Source organism: Panthera uncia, assembly GCF_023721935.1.
Source record: "Panthera uncia isolate 11264 chromosome A3 unlocalized genomic scaffold, Puncia_PCG_1.0 HiC_scaffold_11, whole genome shotgun sequence".
Classification (NCBI taxonomy): Eukaryota; Metazoa; Chordata; class Mammalia; order Carnivora; family Felidae; genus Panthera; species Panthera uncia.
In genome coordinates this window covers 64,457,549-64,478,271 of record NW_026057578.1, presented here as the reverse complement: position 1 = coordinate 64,478,271, position 20,723 = coordinate 64,457,549, and the positions used below count along the sequence as shown (strand labels likewise).

Genomic DNA, 20,723 nt, shown 5'->3' with positions numbered 1-20,723 from the left:
GCCACTCCACATAGGGAGTCTCTAACTGACTACTTCTCCCTAGGTTCCAGCTTCCTGCCGTGTCACTCAAACTACATCAGCCTTTTCTAGCATCTTCTCTTGTATTCGCTCCCTCTCCTCCAGTATCTTTATGCAGTTATATATTGGTATATATACCAATTCTTTATGCAGAATAATGTAGCCAACTCTTACCTCCTTGCAGGCAATGCCTTTGGAGCATCACTTCCAAATGAAAAGAGGCCTCAATGTACCATTGTGGATGGGTCACTGTATCCCTTCCCCATGCCGAGGGAAAACTACTTAAGCACTTGCCCTCTTTGGGACATCTTTGTGCTGGGTCTCACAGGGCAGATGAAGAAATGTGGCTAGGGTGAGATGGGCTGAGGAACTAATCCGGTGTAGAAGCTGGCCCTGCGAGTGCCAATAATAGGTAGCAAGCATCCCAAGGCCATGAAAATCATACCAAGTCAAGCCTCGGGTTTCCAATCTAGCAGACAGAGCACAGCCTCAGGGAATTCAAGAGGCAATCAATGCTCAGAAGATCTCTGGATGGGCAGAGACCACGTAGGAGATTTGCCCGTGGCCTACAGAACCCAGCCACCAGCTTTGGGTATAGACCAACACTCCAGCCCAGGAATAAGATCAACAGAAGCACAGTCCCCCACCATTGGATGGTCAGTCAGAGTGAAGCTCTAGCCTCATCAGGGCACTTAGGTACTAGGCAGGTTAAGGGGATTAGATATTAGAGACCGCAGTCAAAGCTCTGGTGAACATGGAGGACATAAGAAGAGCTGTAACTCAGGGCCAGTAGGCATGACCAGTGGTTGCCACAGAGGCCTCAGATCTGTGGCATATTTACCAGCAAAGATATGAGGAGAGTAAAATAGGCACTAGCACTGCAGGAGTGGGCACCTGGCTGTGGGCACAAGACTGAATTCTAAGTCCCACGGGATAGTAGGGTGAGCGGGCTGGGCTGGGCTAGGCTATTTATGTACTGAGACAGCAGAGCCAGTGATGTTGGGCTGGAGAAGGCAAGAGAAAACAATGTGGAGACTGGTAATCTTCAGCCATAAAGGATAACGTGTTTATTATTAGAATAGCACCTCCCTGGCGCTCTGGCCATGTGCCAGCCTGCAGAGGTAGGGAAAGCACCAGATTAGGAGTCAGGAGGAGTCCGTTCTAGTCTGGTTCTAGCCAATAACCAGTTGTGGGCCCTTGGACATGTACTTTCATTAACTGCTGGGCTTCAGTTTCCTCATATGTGACATCAGGAGAAATCAGCGGTCCTCAGAGCACAATCCTCAGACTGGCAACATCACAGCCACTTGGCAGCTTATAAAAAATGCAAATTCTCAGGCCCCACCCCAGAACTACTGAGTCAGAAACTCTGGGAGTGGGACCTAGTAATCTGTGCTTAGCAAGCCTCCAGGTGATTCTGACATACAAGAAAGCTCAAGATGCACTAGGCTAAATAATTTCTAATCCCCTGTATGCTCATATGCTTTTGGATCTTTTAGGATAGATGAAGTCAATATCTCTCCCCCCCCCTTTCACACACACACACACACACACACACACACACACACACTACACGCACACACCACAAGCCACATATAACTTGGCCTGTAAAGTACCAGTCTTCTGATCTTGTACTTAAAAGCTCTGTGAGCAGGTCTTCACTACATGTCCCAGAAACCCAGCCCACATCCTCTTTCTCATTAGCTTGTCACTAAAATCAGAGCCTGCCTCTAAAATGGATACATTACAGTTCTAGTCAGCAGGTGGCAAATTGTACAATAAATTCTAGTCTCCTCTCCCTCCTGCCCAATTAGCCTGAGATATGATAGGAAGATTTACTCTTTTCCACAAGCAAGGTCACAACCTGAAGTCGAAATAGAAGCCAGTTTCCACCCTGGCTCTCCTGAGGCTGCTGCAGCGGATTGGCTAGGAGGCGGGTAGATCTGCCTGGTAGCAGGGATGTAATAGGCAAAGCGGTGCAGGGAGGAGAACCAAAAGGGAAGAATAGCTGTGCTAAGCCTGTTGCCTTCTAGTTAAAAAAAAAAAAATTATAGATCTATTTATAACCTGTCTTGTTCCACAAAGGATTTGAGGCACTGCCTTCTTGTTGGAAAACCCTTGATGCCAATACTTGGCATCTGATACCATGGACTTTCTGAGCTGAAGCAAGGGGCCAAGTCTTGTTCACACAACCTCTGTCGAGGGTGTAATGGCTACTCCAGGCATTCTGTTCTAGAATACCCTTTTCCTGTTCATCCCCTTCCTTCCTTCCTTCGGCCTCCACAGAGAAAACGGGGTCACCATAATCCTGTTCCTTTTTGTTTTTAAACTGCATAACCTGACTCCTGGCATTACACTTCCCCCGGGTAGGTCCAATAAACAAGATTCACTAGGAAATGTTCAAAAGACCAGTTTGAGGAGTGGTTGTCAAAGGTCTGTACACAAAGGGAACTCTTCAACTTCCCTCAATGTTCTGTTCCTCGTGGGAATGTGCCAACTGATCAATCATCAGTTGGCTACTTCTCTGAGTTGATTTGGGTCACGGCAGGGGGTAGGGAAGATTTAAATCAACTAATACCTGGTAAATGCCTAGAAGAGAGCTAGGCCCATAGTAAAATACTCAATAAGTGTTACTTAAAAAACCAACCAACCAACCAACCAACCAACCAACCAATGAACCAACCCAGTAATGGGCACAGATTTGTACTGGAACCATCTACATCCTCTTTGGGAGAAAACGAGCAGGGCCATGCTTTCAGTTAGGTTTATTTCTTTGGGACAATAATTGATTCCTGTGAATCTGAGTCCCCAATTCTGGCCTCTTTTTCCATTTTCCCTGATACCCTTATCCTGGAAGAGTGATGAACAGCTAAGTCACTTCTAGTTTTTCTTTTTCATAATAAATAATTCCAGTTCCTTAAAAACCCCCTCAAAGGAGGCTTACAGGAGAGGTTTAGTACCTTTATGACATCCCGGGACCACTGGACTGATAAAAATAAACAGGACAGCCTCATCATTTTTTGACGTTGGCTGAGCTTCCCCACACCAGGTGGTCTTGCTCCGGCCCCCAGAGGCCTTGGCCCCTGCACTTCAGATATTGTCTGGTCACTGGCACCACCTTGCGTGGTTCAGACCCTACTGTACCCCAAGTGGCCCTCATTGCTTTGAATGTAGATGCTCCTTCCTGCTCCTTCTGTTTACCCATGACACTGCCTACTAGGCTTCTTTCTGAAACATGACAAGCCATTTAAACATTTTTATAGGGAAGAGATAAGAGCAAGGAATAGATAAGATATTTCTAAGAAAGAAAAGATACCTTACCAGATATCAAGACAGTATTAAGCTATAGACATTAGAACTTTGTTATTGGGGCAAGTATATAAAAATAGGCCAGTAGAATGGAAGAGCCTAGAAACAGACCCACATGCACACACAAATATGACAGAGAAGATACAACAGATAGGCAAGAGTGATGGTGGCCTATTTCATAAATGGTACTGAAAAACTGGTTTCCATTCATACAGAAAAAGAAGAATATGGACTTTTACTACAAACACAGATTAATTCATGATAGAATGAAATTTGAAATGTAAAAGGCACAATTTATTTGTTTAAGTTTACTTATTTATTTTAAGAGAGAGCTCACGTGTGCACACCCATGCGTGAACAGGGGAGAGACAGAGAGAGAATACCAAGGTAAGAGCACAGAGCCTGATGTGGGGCTCAATCCCACAAACTGTGAAATCCTGACCTGAGCTGAAACCAAGAGTTGGATGCTTGATCAACTGAGCCACCCAGATACCCCTATAAAGGGCACAATTTAAAAAATCTTTTAGGAGAAACTACACAGTAAATTTATGAACTCAGGATAAGGAAGAATATTTCCAATAAGCCACAGAAGGCAGAAACATAAAGGAAATTATTAATGCACATTTCTACATTATAATGTTAAATTTCTGTCCATCAAAATTCACCTTCAAGAGAGTGAAAGGGCAAGTCACAGTCTGGGAAAAATATTTGCAACATATGTTAACTGGCAGAGGATTCGTGTCTGGAATATATGAAGGTCACAAATGGATCAAGAAGAGAAACACCCAAAAGTAAAGGAGACAAAAGACATAAACAGGCATTCACAAGAAAGACAACACAAATGGGCAACAAACAAGTGAAAAGTTTTGATTTACAAAATGCAAATCAAATCTATAGTGAGATACCTAATTCATATCCAGCAGATAGGCAAACATTAAAAAGTCCAACAATAACAAATGCTGGAAAGAATGTGGAACAACCAGAACTCTCATACCTTATCAGTATGAGTGTAACTTGGTCCTGGTATAGGAAAACAATTTGGTATTTCCTGGTGAGGGGCAAGGTAAGCACACCTGTACACCCAGCAATTGTACACCTAGGTATATACCCTAGAGTCAGTCAGAGTACCTTCCCCTCTCTCTTTCCCCCTCTCACTTTTCCTCCTGTCTCTCCCCCCTTTCTCTCCCCATATCTATATCCCTATTCACATCTATGTCTCTACCTATACCTGGAGACATGTACAAGAATTTTGGGGCCACATATTCAGAATAACCAACCCAAATATCCACCAGCATGAACAGAACATGTAAGTTATGTTATGTTCATTCAGCGCACTGCTATACAGCAGTGAAGATGAACTACTTACATCAGTATGGATGAATCTCACAGGTGGCATGTGGCCCGGCTGAAGCCCCCGCCCCTCCAGGATGTGCTCCCTTTGGCCCCAGCAGAGTGTCTCCCTAGCCCCTTACACGTTGTAGATGTTAATAAAAATAGGAATTGAGATACTATCACAGAAGCTCCCATGAAATTCACTTTGGGCTATTACTGATCAGTCACTTGAAAAAATTGGTTAGAGGAGTTAAGACATTGAAATACTCCAGCCTTAAACATCTTATTTTATTTTAATAATGTTTATTTATTTTGAGTGGGGGTAGGGTCGGGGGGGGGGTAGAGAGAATTGACATGGGGCTCAATCTCATGAACTGTGAGATCATGACCTGAGCCGAAATCAGAGTCGAATACATAACCGACTGAGCCACACAGGCGCCCCTTAAACATCTTATTTTAACTCAAAACATACAAATATAGGTTTATTTGCCAGTGTTTTGATGAGAAGACTAGACTTTTCATTTGGGCATGAGTTCCTCATCATCTTTCTTGCATTGTTCCAGTTTCTCCAAGGTGGGGCAAGAACACAGTCACTCGAGAAGCCCAAGGTCACAGGGCTTGCAACAGACCTAGTACCACAGTGACTTTGTGTTTCTCAGCACAGTGTGGAGCAGAGGAGTGTCCTATAAATTTAGTTGAACTGCACAGAGCTGCTTGGAAGGGTGCCTGAGGAGGGCTGGGATGGGAACAAAGAGGATAAGCTGTGAGATGCAGGAGGGTGCCAAAGAAAACTTGACTTAAATGATAACACCGCCTCTCCTGGTCATCCCCAGATCAAGTGCTGGGCACAGCTACATGCACACACACAAAGCTTCGACCAGTATCTGTCTCTTACCCAATTGCTCACTCTGGGACTTAATGCTCTGTTGGTTTGTGAGTGTTGGGGGGGATGGGTTTGGGAGGCTGGGCAGGAGAGGAGGACATGGATGGTAAGAGGAGCAGGCTTTGGCTTTCCTCCTAAACTCAGCTTCCCCGGCATCCCTGGATCCTTCTGTATCTAGTTTGTGCTCCGAGGTCAGAATGTAGTCCACAGCTATTTAAAGGTCTGCACTTGACCCTGGAATACTGGCAAGCTCCAGAGGTATTAGGGTTCGTAAGTACAGTTTCCTAGGACTGTTGATGCTTCATGTGAGAGCTTAGCAAATGCCAAGGAGACAGTCAACGTGTGTGAGTGAGTGTGCGTGTGTGTGTGTGTGTGTGTGTGTATGTGCCCTCACACATGATCTTCCCTTCACCTAGGCCAGGCAAGTTCACATTGCAAAGGGAGTCAGGAAGTGCTCTTCCAGTTCATGGCTCCTAGAATTTCAAGGTGTGCATACTACTGTAGATTTTATTGTTTCTCATAAATATTATCTTGTTTCCCCCCCACATGGGCAGTGCTCTCCCAGGGTGCAGGAGGAGGCCATGCAAGTCCTGCCTGTTTGTTTATCTTGGCTGGGCCTGCCCAGGGATAAAACATGGCCAGTATTGGCCCTTCGTGGGGTGCTGGCAGCCAGCTGTGGGGGAGCACGCAGCTGCACAGGGAAAGACATCAGGGTCCAGCCACACCAGCTACAGTGGCTGGCGCAGGAGAGCAGGGGAGTGGTAAGGTAGAAACCCTTTAGCACTGTATTTCTCATCCTCCTGCCCCCTTAGAGATCCTGATTTAGGAGAGCTGGAGCATGGCTGTGCAATTGCTGCCTGGCAGGAAAAAGGATGGAAATTCCTGAAGTACTCCTGATTAATACACTATGAGTATTAATCAGTTATTTCCTGGTAGTATGATTTACGTTCCTGAGAGATTTGGGGTAGGCAGGAGGACGTCCTTTTAGAACAAGGATAATTAAAGCCTGGGTCAGAAGCTCAGGTCCCTCTAGAACAGCCTCCTGACTTTATAGATGTTCAAACTATAGTCCAGAGAGGTTTGCTGACTTGCCCCAGGTCACACAGCTCATTTGTGTGAGGTACATTTCATGAAGCCTTTTTTTTTTTTAAGTTTTTATTTTAATTCCAGTTACTTAACTTACAGTGTTATTTTAGTTTCAGGTGTACAATATAGTAATTCAACACTTCCATACATCACCCAGTGCTCATCACAACAAGTGCACTCCTTAATCCTCAACACCTATTTAACCCGTCCCCCCCACCTACCTCCCCTCTGGTAACCATCAGTTTTTTCTCTATAATTAAGAGTCTGTTTCTCTCTCTCTCTCTCTCTCTCTCTCTCTCTCTCTTGTTTCTCTCTCTCATTTTTCCTCTTTGTTTTGTTTCTTAAATTCCCCATGAGTGAAATCATATGGTGTTTGTCTTTCTCTGACTGACTTGTTTCGCTAGGTATTATACTCTCTAGCTCAGCCATGTGTTTCAAATAGCAAGATTTCATCCTTTTTTTATGGATGAATAATATTCCATCGCGTATATATACACCACATCTTCTTTTTCTATTCACCAATTGATGGATGCTTGAGCTGTTTCCATATCTTGGCTATTGTAAATAATGCTGCTATAAATATAGGGTGTGTGTGTATCCCTTTCAATTAGTGTTCTTGTATTCTTTGGGTAAATACCCAATAGTGTGATTGCGGGATCATAGGGTAGTTCTATTTTTTTTTAGGGTAGTTCTATTTTTAATGTTTTAAAAAATATTTTATTTATTTTTGAGAGAGAGACAGAGAGGGCAGGGAGAGGCAGAGAGAGAGGGGGACAGGGGATCCGAAGCTCCGTGCTGACAGCAAAGAACCTGATGTGGCGCTGGAAGTCACTAATGGTGAGATCATGACCTGAGCTGCAGTTGGACACTCAACTGACTAAGGCACCCAGGAGCCCCTATTTTTAATATTTTGAGGAACCTCCATTCTGTTTTCCACAGTGGCTACACCAGTTTGCATTCCCACCAACAGTGCATGAAGGTTCCTTTTTCTCCACATCCTCACCAACACCTGTTATTTCCTGTGTTGTTGATTTTAGCCATTCTGAAAGGTATGAGATGGTATCTCACTGTAGTCTTGATTGCATATTCCTGATGCTAAGCAGTTATGAGCATCTTTTCATGTGTCTGTTGGCCATCTGGATGTCTTCTTTGGAGAAATGTCTGTTCATGTATTCTGCCCATTTTTCAATTGGATTATTTGTTTTTTGGGTGTTGGGTTTTAGAAGTTCCTTATATATTTTGGATGCTAACCCTTTATCAGATATGTCATTTGCAAATATCTTCTCCCATTCTGTAGATTGCCTTTTAGTTTTGTTGATTGTTTCCTTTGCTGTGCAGAAGGTTTTTATTTTGATGTAGTCCCAATAGTTTATTTTTGCTGTTGTTTCTCTTGCCTCAGGAGACATATTTAGAAAGAAATTGCTACAACCAATGTCAAAGAAGTTATTGCCTGTGCTTTCTTCTAGGATTTTTATGGTTTCAGGTCTCACATTATTAGGTCTTTAATCCATTTTGAATTAATTTTTGTGTGTGGTGTTTCAAAAAGTGGTCCAGTTTCATTATTTTGCATGTAGCTGTACAGCTTTCCCAACACCATTTGTTGAAGAGACTTTTTTCCCATTGGATATTCTTTCCTGCTTTGTCAAAGATTAATTCACCATATAATTGTGGGTTTATTTCTGGATTTTCTATTCTGTTCTTTTGATCTATGTGTCTGTTTTTATGCCAGTACCGTGCTGTTTTGATTACTACAGCTTTGTAATATAACTTGAAGTCTGGAATTGTGATGCCTCCAGCTTTGGTTTTCTTTTTCAAGATTACTTTGGCTATTTGGGGTCTTTTATGGTTGCATACAAATTTTAGGATTGTTTATTCTACTTCTGTGAAAAATGCTGTTGGTATTTTGGCAGGCATTACATTAAATGTGTAGATTGCTTTGGGTAGGATAGACAATATTTGTTCTTCCAATCTGTGAGCATGGAATGTCTTTCCATTTCTTTGTGCCGCCTTCAATTTTTTTCATCAGTGTTTTATAGTTTTCAGAGTTCTTTCACTTCTTTGGTTAAGTTTTTTCCTAGGTATCTTATTTTTGGTGTAATTGTAAATGGGATTATCTTCTTAATTTCTCTTTCTGCTGCTTCATTGTTAGCGTGTAGAAATGCAGCAGATTTGGGGCGCCTGGGTGGCTCCATCGGTTAAGCATCCGACTTCGGCTCAGGTCATGATCTCGCCGTTTGTGAGTTCCAGCCCTGTGTGGGGGCTCTGTGCTGACAGCTCGGAGCCTGGAGCCTGCTTCGGATTCTGTGTCTCCCTCTCTCTCTGCCCCATCCCCACTCGTGCTCTGTCTCTCTCTCTCAATAATAAATAAATGTTTAAAAAAAAAAAAGAAATGCAGCAGATTTCTGTACATTGATTTTGTATCCTGTCACTTTACTGAATTTATCAGTTCCAGCAGGTTTTTTGGTGGGGTATTTAGGGTTTTCTATATATAGTATCATGTCATCTACAAATAATGAAAGTTTTACTTCTTCCTTACTGATATGGAATCCTTTTATTTCTTTTTATTGTCTGATTGTTGTGGCTAGGACTTCTAGCACTGTGTTGAATGAAAGTGGTGAGAATGGACATCCCTGGCTTGTTCCTGACCTTAGGGGAAAAGCTCTCAGTTTTTCCCCATTAAGGATGATGTTAGCAGTGGGCTTTTCATAAATAGCCTTTATTCTGTTGAGGTATGTTCCCTCTAAACCTACTTTGTTAAGAGTTTTTTATCATGGATGGATGTTGTACTCTGTGAAATGCTTTTTTCTGAGAGACCATGGTCTCTCGTGGTGTCTTTTTCTGGTTTTGGTATGTGTAATTCTGGCCTCATAGAATGAATTTGGAAGTTTTCCTTCCTTTTCTATTTTTTTGGAATACTTTAAGAAAAATAAATATTCATTCTTCTTTATATATTTGGTAGAATTTGCCTGTAAAGCCACCTGGTCCTGGACTTTTTTTTGGGGGGAGTTTTTTGATTACTGACTCAATTTCTTTGCTGGTTATTGGTCTGTAAACATTTTCTATTTCTTCCTGTTTTGGTAGTTTATATGTTTCTAGGAATTTATCCATTTCTTCTGGGTTGTCCTATTTGTTGACATATGGTTTTTTATAATATTCTCTTATGATTGTTTGTAGAAGTCTTTTTGTTTTAAAGGACTGAATCATTCAGAAAAATTTCATTAATTTTTACACTAAATAAAAAGCAAATTGGCAACTGGCTTCTCTGTTTACTAGCTCTGGTACTTTGTGCAAATTATTTAGCTTCCATGTCCTCCTCTGTAAAATGGGATAAATAACGCTTTCCAAGACCACTGTTAGGATGAATAAATTGATGTATGTTTGACATCAATCTAAAAGCTCTCTAAGTTCTCAGTAAATGCTAGGGCCCTTTCTCTTCCCTCAGTATTCATTTTTTTTCCCTCTCTGCCCTTTATATCTTTTAAACAAAAATGAAAGACATTCATACCTTATTTCATGGACAGTTTCAGCTCAAATCCATATGGTAAGGAAATGTAAACAGGAATGTCCCAGGCAGCCTAGATAAGTCAATAGCATTGTGAATGGCATCCTGGGAAGGACCTGAGAGCCAGGGCTGAGAGGGGGTGGGGAGAGTGGATGTACTGAAGAGAAAAGGCCTCCAGATGGAAGGTCAGAAGAGACCCTCTTCCCAGTTAAAAAAAGAAATTTGCTAAAGGAGGAGAGGCGTTAGGGAGATGGCAGTGACCACAGGAGAAAAGTAAGATGCTCTCTTCCCTGGCGAGGACTGGAATGCCATCTGTGGGCGCTGGATTAAGAAAGGAGGCCAGTGATGACTGAGCAGCCCACAGATCCCAGCAGAGCGCAAGCAGCACACTCCCCAGTGCCCCAGGGCAAGAATGGGAGCATCAGAAAGGTGGGGGCTGCCTGGGGATGAAGTCCAAGAAGAGACCCCCCCCCCCCTCTTTTGCAGCACTGTGCACTAAGGAAGGAGTGCCCAACCCAGGCAGTCTTTGGCAGCATTGTGGCAGAGAGGGGCTTGCCAGCTTCATATACCAGCCACCAAATTAGGGATTCTAAAAACTGTTTTACATTCATTACACTTCTTCTTACAGCTCCTGTGCCAGAGATGCTTGGCAATGGGAAGCAGACTACTTGATTTGCATAATAGATATTTTCACATACAGCATACATAAAAAACAAAAACAAAAGTGTCATAAAATTTTAATCTGGTCTTTTTGTAGCAGTAGTGGGAAGCACAGAGGTTTCATCACCATGATTATCTCCTGTCAGATCTGAAGAACAAAACAGAGCATTTGTGGAAAAGAGTGTGTTACTTTTAAGCAAAACTGGACCTGGGGACCACTGAATGTAGGCACGAATGCACAGTGTGGGTGGACCACCCCTCAAGCCCAGTTGGAGCCCAATTCCAGTCTTGGAAGCTTTCCTAGTAGAACCCTAGAGGCACATGGTGACTTTAGCTAAGTCTCCCCAGGCCACATGAATTTGTGGGAGAGGACGCAATGGCCTATGACCAGCAGGGTTGCCAGACGCTCATTTCCTCCTACAGATCATCCTTGGCTAGTCTCCCCATTGTTGTGCACCCCTCTGCCACGGGGTGGCTCCACTCTCCAGCTTCCTCCCCACGACCCCAGATCCTGAAGCCAGAGTTGAAATGCCAGACACCAAGGTTGTACAGCCATCACTCAAATTCCCCTGCACTGACCAGGGGCCCCAAGATGCCAGCCCAGGGCAGGGGGTAGCATCCACACAAAGGGGAGAGGCAGAATTTGCCAATCCTGGCTGCCAATGATTTGAGAAGGGCAGCATCCGGGGGAGAGATGGAAATGCAAACCAGGTACTGTCCAATCCAGTTGTCTAAGTGAAAGGGCTCAGGGGAGACAGAGGATCCATCCGGGGGCAAAGCAGTGCAGCTGGGGAGAATTCCCTGAGCACGAGAGCACAGCTTTTTAAGAGGTAGGAGAAGGAGAGATGAATGTGGCTTGGCTGGACAACTGTGTCCATTCAATGTTTACTGCCCTTGGAACTCACCCTGGACAAGAGTTCTTGTTTTCACACTGATAACCACATACAACTCTTACTAGGTTTCCAAAATGAAGTTTAACACCCCTCTGATGAAGAATGTGGGTGAGTTCCTAAGACTTTGCCAGGAGTCTAGAGCTATTTGTGAGTAACATTGCCACATCTCTTATCAGAGATATTCTTCTTTGCTTGGGTTCCCTTGCTTGGGCCAGATGGGCATGTGTCTTCCCTGGAATCAGGGGGACAAATAAAAAACAGAGCAGGCAAAGGGACAGGGTTGGGTTCTGTGAGCCAAAAGATGAGAGTCAAGAAGGATGAAGCCAGGGAGGAAATTCTAGGACAACAGTGGTTTCAAGCGAGCAAGCAGGAGGATGATCACTAGAGAAATCTGGAACATGGGCTGGAGCCATTACCCCGCCCAGGCTTTCCACAGCAGGAGGCAAGAAAAGGCTGCATTTATAGGCCCAACTCACCATCAGAGCCCCACACCTGGGCCTCTCCAGATACCTCAGCTTCCCTGTCTGGGGCTTCTAGAGCTTCTTCCCAGAGGTGAAGACTTTTTTGTTGTCCCTCTTAGATCAGGAAAGTAAGGCGTGGCATTTGGGGACCAATCGTCAATCCTTTTACTTTTTTTTTTTTTTTTTTTTTTAACGTTTATTTACTATTGAGACACAGAGAGAGACAGATCATGAGCATGGGAGGGGCAGAGAGAGGAGGAGACACAGAATACGAAGCAGGCTCCAGGCTCTGAGCTGTCAGCACAGAGCCTGACACGGGGTTCGAACTCACAAATGGTGAGATCATGACCTGAGTTGAAGTCAGATGGCTTGACCGACTGAGCCACTCAGGCGCCCCACCAATCGTCAATCCTTAAAGTCCTTTTTGCCACTTCTCCCCAAAGGTCTATGAGGTCTATCGTGCAAATAGGATCTTTGGGCTTGTCCTCCCGTTACTAAGTTCAGGATATTGTATATACCTTGCCCCACCCCAGACTTCTCCAACTTTACCATTTGGTCATTTTCTTAAACTGCCAGTTATATCTTTGATAATTACAGCATGTAATAATAGGTATTGTCACTCCAATTAAGCAGTAAGAATGTTATGTTTAAGTATTGAGTGCTTACAATGTTCTAAACGCTTTGATAAGTGCTTTATATAGCTTATCAATCGAACCTACATAACAACCCTATGAGGTAGGTACCGTAATTTATTACCTCCACTTTTCTGGGAGAACAAGGTGAACAGAGATGTCAGTAAACTAGCCCAAGGTTCTGGCCTGTGGGTGAATTGAGCAAATCATAATCTCTCTGTGCCTCAGTCTCCTCATCTGTAAAATGGGATACACATCAGTTCCTACCTGCTAAGAAGTGCCAAGAACAGTGTCTGGCCCTTATGTGTTTGTGAAATAATGAATTAACATCTAAATGGCAGAGCTGGATGTAACACAGGTGATTTGATTTCAGAGCACACGTTCCTAACCGCTGTCCATGTTCTTGTTAATTGTATCTTGTTCTGTTTCTTCTGAAAGGTCTGACAGGGCTTTTGGTTTCCACTTTACAAAGAAAGAGAAACTGAACTATATAGTTCAGGGCTACACACGAGCTTCTCCTTCTCATTCCAGGGTGACAGGTCACGTACTCTCATAGGCCAGGCACGGCTCTGAGCACTTTACATATATTTAAGTCTTGTAGTTCACGTATGGTCTTAGGAGGTAGGTACGGTCATCCGTTCCATTTTACAGATGAGGAAACTAAGGCACAGACCAGCCTGACTCTGCTGTCATATCTGTCCTCTACATGAGGCCAACTACTTCTGCTCCCAGGTCCTGAAGTGGGAGTTCTGGGCTCCCTGGCAATCCAGGGACTCAGCACACAGGTATCCTGCTGAGGGATCTACACCACCCCTTGTCCCACCTTTCCTGCCTTGGACTATGACCAAGCCTTCCACCAGACACCAGGTTTCAATAACTGTCCTGGCCTAGCTTCCATGGGTATATCAAACTCTTGAGGTCTGGCCCATTTCTCAGGTGACCAGAAATGCTCCAGCTTTTTTCCTTAAAAAAAAAAAAAAATTAATGTTTATTTATTTTTGAGAGGGAGAGAGAGAGAGAGAGGAAGGGCAGAGAGAGAGGGAGATATAGAATCTGAAGCAGGTTCCAGGCTCCAAGCTGGGCACAAACTCACGAACTGTGAGATCATGACCTGAGCCGAAGTCGGATGCGCAACCGACAGTCACCCAGGCGCCCCCAGAAATGCCCCAGTTTTAAAGCTGAGAGTCCTGTGTTATGGGAAACCTCTCAGTTCTGGGCAAACCAGGATGGTTGGTCACCCTACACACTGCACAAGAGTTTTACTCTTGGTGCTTGTAATCTGTGCAGCTTCCTATATATCTCCAGAAAATAACTTCTCTCCAAATGATTCCTCAAGTCATCTTAATTTAGCAACAGCTGCATCACATGTTGAATCAAAAGAGCATAAGGAATGTTATTAGGGAATTTTCTTTCTGAATGGAGGAGATCCCTCAGGTTTACTTCTCTAAAACACACCAACAGAACGTAAGCCAGCAGTTTCCTCTCTGCCTTCACACATGACCCACCAAATTATCATTTTATTTTCCCTTCGTGTTTTCATTCTCCCCAAACATTTCTTCTAATGATATCCATTCAGCCCAAAGCAAACAGCAGAATAAAAAGACATGGGGTTGGCATTAGGGAGACAGCATGAATAGAAGAAAGGACGTGGGCTTTGGAGGCAGAATGACTGAGTGTGGATCCTGTCTCTGACATGTCATTTTATATCTGTGTGGAACTTACTTAACCCTCTTAAATATCATCTGTATAAGGATAACACGAGAAGATCAGTGATGACACCTGCACCAGTGACTTGCAGGGAGTGGGAATGATGGTTGCTGAATGGTTGATGGAAGATGTCAGAGCTCAAGAATGGAGCTCCCCACGGACTGGCAGGATCCTGGTCTGAGTTGAGGCACCCAGAGAGATGCTGCTGGGTGACTGATACGTGCCTGATGTAGTCTCTTGGCCAGCTTCTTCCCTTTTTACCTTCAATGGCAGTTCCATAGGGAAGTCATATTACAAACTCACAGGATCCTGTATTCTTTCTTCATACTGCTTTTCACAATCTTAATTCAAAATTTAATTTCAGTCTTCCCCATCTGACCACAAACTCCCTAAAGGAAGAGACCATGTCTGTCTTGCTCACTGTTGCACATTCAGCAGCCAAATCAGTGCCTGGCACACAGTGGCCGTTCGTTCAATAAATGCTAGTTGAAGGGAATGACCATCAAAGGTAATACAGGGGGAGACCGAATTCTGTAAGGCGGCCTAGGCAGAAATACGCCACCAGATGGCGCTATTACCCCGCGTGTAAACTATCCAGCAGGCTTTCTCACGCCGCCGAGTATGGATGGCTGACTCAATTTCCAATTTGAATTGGAAGTGATTATGCCAGAGTGTAACGTCTGTCTTTTATTGAGCATCATAGTCGGCAATTTACAATACATTTTCTACAGTTCTGACAACAACCACAGGAGAGGGCATCCCATCTTATTGACGAAGAGATAAATTCCCAATGAATTTTAAGAAACTTTTCTAAAGATACATAACCTATGGGTGACAGAATAAGGATCTGAGCCAGGGTGTGTTTGGCCTCCAAGCCTGTATTCTTTCCAGTATACCCCACTGCTTCCCCCTCCAGTGGTCTAATACAACCAGTGAACAGGCTTCCCACTGTGATAGGTGTCCAACCCCCCTTTTTTCCTCACAGCTGCTTGCTGTTTTATCACATATCCAATCAGACTCTCCACATAGCCTTTGGTTTCTAAAAGGTCAGCTTACATGACAGGCAGAATAAACTCACTGTTTCTTAGACCAGACGTTTAAGTCTTAAGCTCATTGATGGGTTAGGTACAGCATTCTAAGGAAGAAATAATCTTCAATTTATCAACCAGTCATCAATAGTTCTTCATTCAGCATCTGTGTTGCACACACAGGACTGAGCAAACCCAGGCTTACAGTCTGGTTAGGGATACAAGACGTGCACATACAGGACAGAATACACTGCCATACGCAAGGGCATCATGGAGATACATACAATAAGAACACTAGGCATTCAGAGGCCAGGATTCCTGTGACTGGGGCAAACCAGGATGGTTGGTCACCCTATACACTGCACAAGAGTTTTACTCTTGGTGTTTGTAATCTGTGCAGCTTCTTATATATCTCCAGAAAATAACTTCTCTCCAAATGATTCCTCATCTTAATTTAGCAACAGCTGCATCACATTTTAAATCAAAAGAGCATAAGGAACATTATTAGGGGATTTGCTTTCTGAATGGAGGAGATCCCTTCACATCACAGATGTGAAAGCCAGGGCTTTGTTTCACAGCAAATGCATTTCAAGAGATAGGCGGCAAGTAAACTGGTCTGTTTCTACCAAAGGTGTGCACCAAGAACCAGCAAGTTTCACACTACTTGAGAGTTTGTTAGAAATACAGAATCTCCAGGGGCGCCTGGGTGGCTAAGTTGGTCGAGTGGCTGACTTCAGCTCAGGTCATAATCTCATAGCTTGTAAGTTTGAGCCCTGCTTTGGGCTCTGTGCTGACAGCTCAGAGCCTGGATCCTGCTTCAGATCTGTGTCTCCCTCTCTCTCTGCCCCTAACCCACTTGCATTCTGTCTCTGTCTCTCTCAAAAGTAAATAAACATTTTTTTTTTAATAATAAAAAATAATTAAAAAAAAGAAACACAGAATCTCTGGTCTGGCTTCAGACCTCATGAACTAGAATCTGCATTTCAGTGAGGTCTCCAGATTGGGGGAGTAAGTATCTGTATTTACCTGTCCCTTTAAAATGAAGTAATACTTTGGGGTGCCTGGATGGCTCAGTCAGTCGGGTGTCCGACTTCGGCTCAGGTCATGATCTCATGGTTTGTGAGTTCGAGCCCTGTGTCGGGCTCTGTGCTGACAGCTCAGAACCTGGAGCCTGCTTCGGATTCCGTGTCTCCTTCTCTTCCCCTCCCTGCTCATGTTCTGTCTCTCTATGTCTCAAAAATAAATAAGACATTTTTAAAAAATAAAACAAAATGAAGTAATACTCTAAAGCACTCTTTAATTTCACTGTTTAGTTTTGATTTTGGACTTTGATTTGCTTTTAAAATAATGGTACTAAATATTCTTAAACTTCTGCCATTCCTCTCTACAAGAACCTATGGAGATTCCTAATAGCTCAATTTTCTGTGGCCTGGTGATTTACTGACTGGAAAGAAAGTTCTTATCCAAAGCACCTTTGCATGTATTTGTGCAATGAGAATTGTTCAGGAAACTAGGCCTTGAAAAATCCTAAAGGGTATTTTTTGAATCACATCACTAAAGGAAGTTTGCCTTATGTTCAGTGTAATATTGGTACATTCTAATTCTTTGCAGATGGCTAACCTGTGTATGGTATATGATGGAACCATAATACTGGCTCGAGTCTCATCAGGTCACCCCCTGTCCCTGCCTCCCCACTGTCCTTCCACCTATCATTTGGGGTAAATGAAAGCTGATAGAATGTGGAATCCGTGATAACTCTAATGGAGACACTAGCATATTGACAATACTTGATTCACATCTCAATAAGAAGTGATGATACCCTGTGTCTAACTGTGGTCCCATTTCTCTTATTCACTTGTGGAAGTTGGGTGAGTCCATTCAGAAAGGCAGCCTGGTATAAAGAAAAGGGCACTAGACAACTACATGAGAAAACATGGGCTCTGGTCTGATATATGTTAGCTGTGTAGTGTCACTTCTCTGGGTCCCGCTTCCCCATCTCTAAACCTGGGAGGTGGAACCAGGTCATTGCCAAGATTCCTTCCTGGCTTCGCATTATATGAGCCTAGTTAACTAGGAGTCAGGGCATGGGTAGTTATTCATTAAACTCAGATTATATACTCCCAAATAGAAATGCCCCATGCCGTCTTTACTTGCAGATATAATAAAAGTTGAGCAGGCTGGTTACCATAGCAATTCACCTTCATGGAGTCATTTTATAAATTCAGTTCTGTAAAGTGACAATATTATGTACTGGCACCTGCAAAACTCCCTAATGTTTGCTTTGCTTCCATTCTTGCTCCGGGCTAGGGTGCCAAGAGCTGTCCTAATCTGGAGAAGCAATCAGAGTTCTCCAGCTGCCTTTCGGTCTGCTGGAACAGAAGGTGCTGACAGGGTGGGAGGAAAGGCAGGCCCCCTTTCAGTTTACTAATTCTGCAGCCGCCCCTTCAAAATGCCGGCAAATATTTTGCGATGTTGCAAGGTGTTACGAGAAGTGAAAAGCAAGCTGTGATTCAGCTGGTGTGAAGACTTTGCAAATAAAGAAGAGTGATCTGTTTTGCAGCAAACTATTATTTCTGCCAGAGCCCACAGACTGGAATACTGAAAGAGGTATTTCTACAAGGCACTGCCATCATACATATTGGGTTTTCCAGATAAGACCAATTTCAAATGTATTGGTTCAGCAGGTCCCAACCTGGGGACTGCAGACCCCTGGGAGCCGAGGAATTACCTCAAGGGATCTGCACACCCATGTGCATGTTTTGTCTGTAGATGAATGAAAAATCTGCCCGTCCACATGGATTACCATCTCAAATATGCATAAATATTATAATTAATAAATTAACTTACATTAGTAAATATATCTTTGCCTTTTGTTATGTAGTTTCTTAATCAACTGACACTGAAAGTAGTTTCATGCTTAACTTTAAGAAAAAAATTTTTCTTGGTGTTGCCATACAGCCTTCACACTAGTCAGATTATTTGATTTGAATCTGAACATACCTTCTCTATTCCCAGACCCCATAAAGCCGTCTGTGATTGCGCCATCTCCCGGAGGTGAGCCCGCGGAGTAGCTGCACAGGATCCAGCCACATCTCTCGGCTCTTGGTATTTGCCCAGGAATTTACTTCATCCCCCAGGCTCAGGGAACTCATTTCTAATCTCCTTAGCTTTTCTTCCAAATATTTTGTCTATGCTGCTAGGTCTTTCTTCTTTCTCCTAAGCAGCTTCTGGAACCAAAATCCAGGAAGACACTCTTCTTTCTCTGCCTCTTGCTATCACGTCCCTGCTCTGCGATAAGAAGCTTGAACTAGGCCAGTGGCCTGAATGAGGGGAAGGAAGGAGGAGAGTAAATATGGGGGACAGGGATCCACTGATATTATGCTGCCACATTAATATGGCTTTCATGGGTCCAGGGCCTGCAAGAGAGTAAGTCAGCCCCAAATGAAACCAGACACCGAGCAAAAAGTGAACTTTGATAGAACAGTTAAAATAAAACTTCCAGTACCAGAGCAGTTTTCCTATAGGCTCTTCACATTTTCTGCAGGGTGGTATCCAGAGCTAAGCAACTTTTAGACACGACACTGAGAATAAAAGGATCTTCTCAAGGATGGGGTGAACGATGAGCTCCACAGTGGAACATGGAGGCCTTTTGGCCAGACTGGGGTGTCGGGAGAGGTGATGGGAAGAAAGGGGCAGTAGCTGCACACCTTGAGGCTCTCTCACTTACAGTCTCTCTAGAACCTTCCTGCCTCTAACTTGGTGTTCCTGCTCCAAGCAGATCTGAAGTCCCCTCATCCACTCAAAACCATTGACTTCCTATTCTGGGCTGCATATTGGGGAACAGGTAGTCCTATTTCGGTCTTGGCAAGTGTATCTAAGTCTCCTGTTGAATAAGCTTCTTTGGACTTAAGGATTTTACAGTTTAGATGGGGGAGGGAGTTGCCCTTGGGAAGACATGTGAAAGAGTGGTCTCCTGCTGAGGTGTCCGAGAAGGCTTCTGAGTTGGGCAGGAAGGGATAAGGTGGGAGGAGTCCCCAGGGCTCTGGGGACAGGGCAAGCTCTGACAGGACTGGCCGCAGGCTAGCTGCCACTTACTTGGTTGGAGGCTGATCTGGCCCAGAAACAGCCCCAAATTTCCAGAAGCAGTGATGGCTATACATTTCAAATTTGATCATTATGAACACACATGTTGCTCATTCGAAAGAGCTAACTGCTGCATGATTCGGCAGGCAGATTGTATTTCTCTGTTTCTCAACTTGCGCTGTTTGAATCAGGAGCCTAGGGGAGGAACACGGAGGTGGAGGATCCTTCACAATGTGAAAGCAACAAACTCTCTCCCCCTCTCCTCTTGGAGAGAGAGTGGCAGCTGACTTTAAAGAGCCTGTATTGCAGGCAAAGAAGAGTTTGTTGGCAAACCATGTAGGAGGCACCAGAGTGATAAATCAGAGCTTTTGCGGCAATGTATTTTTATCACTGACTGCTTGGCTAAGGCTCGTTTGTTCCAAGTGGGCTGCCTTAGCTAAGTATGCTCAGTATGGAGCGAGCTCCTTGAGAACACAGGTTTGTTCAAGCAATCCACAAAGATCCCAGGTTAACATTTATTTTACTAAAGGAGGATAGTGTGAGAAGGTAGGAGGCTCTTTGGCCCACTAACTCATGAAATAGGATTATGTTTCTCCAGCTGTGAAGAGTGAAAGTTAATATCCTGTTTGAGGAACCTCAACCATGTCACCTAAAGGCCAATTCCATGTTATGGAAACAAATGAAAAGACTCATTTGGAGAAAGTCCTCAACATTCCAGAGCACACAGGAAATAATTACAGAGTATTATTTTTGAGTGAATGTAGCAAGAAAATATAATCCTTGGGTAAATAACCAGAACGGACTAAAGACATATCCATTAAACCGTAAACAATGATCTAGATCAAATTACTTGTTTAGCTCATAAACATACAATAATAGGTGCTTTTGCTTATGTCAATAAGATAATCTTTAGAGATGTATGAGTGACTTCTGGCCTGAAATGTAGTTCATAAAGTGATTATGGAATTACGAAACAATAAAAATGGCCTGGGAAAACATGCTAGGACTACTTTGCAGCCACTAATCTTTTACATTGACCCAAGGTTTTTTTTTAAAAAAATGCCAGTCATTTCTAGAACTATCTAGAACAGGGCTCAGCAGACTTTTTCTTAAAGGGCCAGGCAGTAAA

The 20,723-nt window shown here is 43.6% G+C and overlaps 1 long non-coding RNA gene across 1 annotated transcript in view; it reads left to right on the top strand.

Annotated features, from left to right (window-relative positions):
- Positions 1-19,491, top strand: part of LOC125936237 (uncharacterized) — a 52,123-nt gene extending 32,632 nt beyond the window's left edge. The window contains exon 4 of the long non-coding RNA XR_007461967.1: positions 18,527-19,491. This is a non-coding gene — a long non-coding RNA (uncharacterized LOC125936237). The remainder of the gene's footprint in view (positions 1-18,526) is intronic.
- The last annotated feature ends 1,232 nt before the right edge of the window (positions 19,492-20,723 follow it).